We start from the raw sequence: 2,680 nt of genomic DNA, 5'->3' as shown, positions 1-2,680 counted from the left end.
TTCAGCACAGGAAGGGAGGGGGTGAGTAGCTCAAATGTGCTGTTAGCATGTTAGCAGAGCGATGCCACTGTGAACCGAGGAGCTATTTTCTTGATGTGAGCTTCTACTCAGGGTTTTTTCTTCCAGTTCAGAGCAGAAATGCTTTTGTTAAGAAACTGGCTGTTGTTCTTTTCCCCCCCTCAATTTTAATCATAAGCTAGATATATTTCTACTAAGCGAATTAGTTTGTTAACAGAAACAGGGATGAGTCAGTGAGTCAGTTGGGCTTGTGAATCATGATTCACGAGTCAGTAAAGTGATTCTCGAGTATTGAACGATTCGTTCACGAATCGAACATCACTAACATGATGGTGTCCACATTGTTGCAAATGAAGATCTGATCTTATATTCATTTAATATTGATTTATTTTCAGAACCAGTGTGAGTCTGTTTATATTTTCAGTGACTAACAAAGAAGCCACATGCTGATTAAACATATGTTGAAGAACTAAAAAATATTATAGACATATTAACTTTCAAATGAAATCAACAGATTTTGCTCATGTGTGTCAGCTTCACACACACTTGAAAATAAGAAAACGATTATTTAAATTTTTTTTAAAAACGGTCTAAATTCTTTCATCTTTAATAAAATCATCACCATTGCTGCTTTACCAGGTGTAACAATTAAGTTTAACATCCAGGCATCTATAAAAACAGAAGTTATTAAATTTAACGGAGTTAGAAGTTAACAGGAAGTTAGCTCGCCAGTTTACACCTAAACATTTCATACCATGTTCTGACTGAGAGATTTTTGAAACTAATTCAAACGTACAGCTCTGCCATCACTTCCAACATAAATAAAGACAGAAAACTAAACAGCAGTGGCGTTTGCAGGGTTACTGAAGTTGGACTACCTGGTATATAATGTTGTGCTACGTGATTGCTAGCGACACAGCTATGTTAGCATAGCATTAGCACAGTGAAGCTGGAGGATGAACGCCAACTTTTTTTCCACTCGATAAAAGTTAACGAGGGATTCTGGTGGTCAGGGACAAATGCAATCGCATAGCAGGATGCTATACACGGGCCAATTTTTGGTTTTTGGCTAGATAAGTAAGATAAGTAAATGTAGTTTGTTTCCTGAGCGCAGAGCTGCTGGAGCTTGTGTTTCATTCAGAGTAGTGATGTGACGTTCTGTATCGAGGCTTCGAAGCGTGTGTCGAGTAATTGAGGGGACATTTCCGCGAAGCGCGTATCGAGGCTTGCTTCATTTATGGGAGGAGCTGAAAATGATGACGTCCGAAGCCTCGCTGCCCGGCTGTACCACGTGACTGGTTCATGAAGCGGTTCAAACTTTGCCGCGAGATATGACAGCGATATGAACCCCTCAGACTTCATTCAAAAATGTAGGTGTTTGATGGAGAGTTGCGGTTAGTGAGAGTTTGGAGACAGTTTGGAGGTTTATGAGAGTGAGGAGAGAAAGTCAGAAGAGAATGGAGCCAGCTAAGAAGAGGAGGATGTCCTCCCCTGTGTGGGAACATTGTGATTTTATTCCTCCCAACAAGGCATGTAAATTTCTACAGAAGATGTATTTTCATAATACTGATGGTGCAATAAAACATATGTTAAGCTGTCTTTACTTTTGTACAAGGTGAAGTGTTTGCTATGTGCCAGGGAGCTGGGATATAACAACAACACCTCATCCATGCTTAGGCACTACAGAGCTTTGCATGAGAATAAGGGGAACACCGATTGTGGAGCAAGACCAGGTGAGCCATCAAATGCCATGATAATATAGCATGCAGTAATGTTACTAAATGATATAACAATATTATACAACTGTAATAAGTTACGTGTGTGATATTTATATTTGTGCTTTGTTTTTGTTGTCTTTCCTCAGCAGAGCAATCTCAAATAGATGAAGACCTGGTTGGCATGGTGATTGAGGACTCCCAGCCATTTAGCATTGTGGAGGACAAAGGATTTAAAAGATTTGTTAAATCATTCAATCCTAGCTATGTTCTCCCCACTAAAAAGGTCATAGAAGCAGTGAAAATTTAGTTTTTACAGAATAAAATGTGGGCATGACTGAGGCTCAAAGCCTCAGTGTGTAGCTGTCCATACCTCAAGGTTACAAAAGCACAACCACTGTCCACACCTCACCTCACAGTAAATGATCATTTCCATTTTAAGCATTTCCAAATGATCATTTTCCATACTGCCAGCATAAATATACACAGTATACTGCATCACTACAATATACATGTTTTACACACTCCTTTTGTTGTTGACATTTACAGGCTGTGTGCAAAAGGCCACACTCTTCAAATTCATGCCAACTAATATTTTTACGTCCAGTAGGTGTCCTACTAGAGCAAATGAAGCTTCAAGAAGCTTTGCGCTGGGGTGAACCAATTGGATGAAAAGCTTCATCTGCCCATCACTACTAAACAACGGCCACCAGGCAAAAGCAATGGTTATGACTCAATCAGTGTGAACCCCGCCCCCTGACTTGGCCACCTGATGGGTGAGGCTGACAGATAAAATAAATTCTTGAAGACAGCCGCAGGGCCAGGACTGCCAAAATGAATTAAATAAATACATAAATAAACTTAAATAATTAAGTAAATGTGTCAATTTATTAAAATTGGAAATAATTGAATGAATAATTTATTGACATTTTAAATTAAATGAATGG

This window comes from Neolamprologus brichardi, chromosome 3 (assembly GCF_056152115.1).
Source record: "Neolamprologus brichardi isolate AB-2024 chromosome 3, ASM5615211v1, whole genome shotgun sequence".
Lineage (NCBI taxonomy): Eukaryota > Metazoa > Chordata > Actinopteri > Cichliformes > Cichlidae > Neolamprologus > Neolamprologus brichardi.
Note: the sequence above shows the minus strand (reverse complement) of the source record.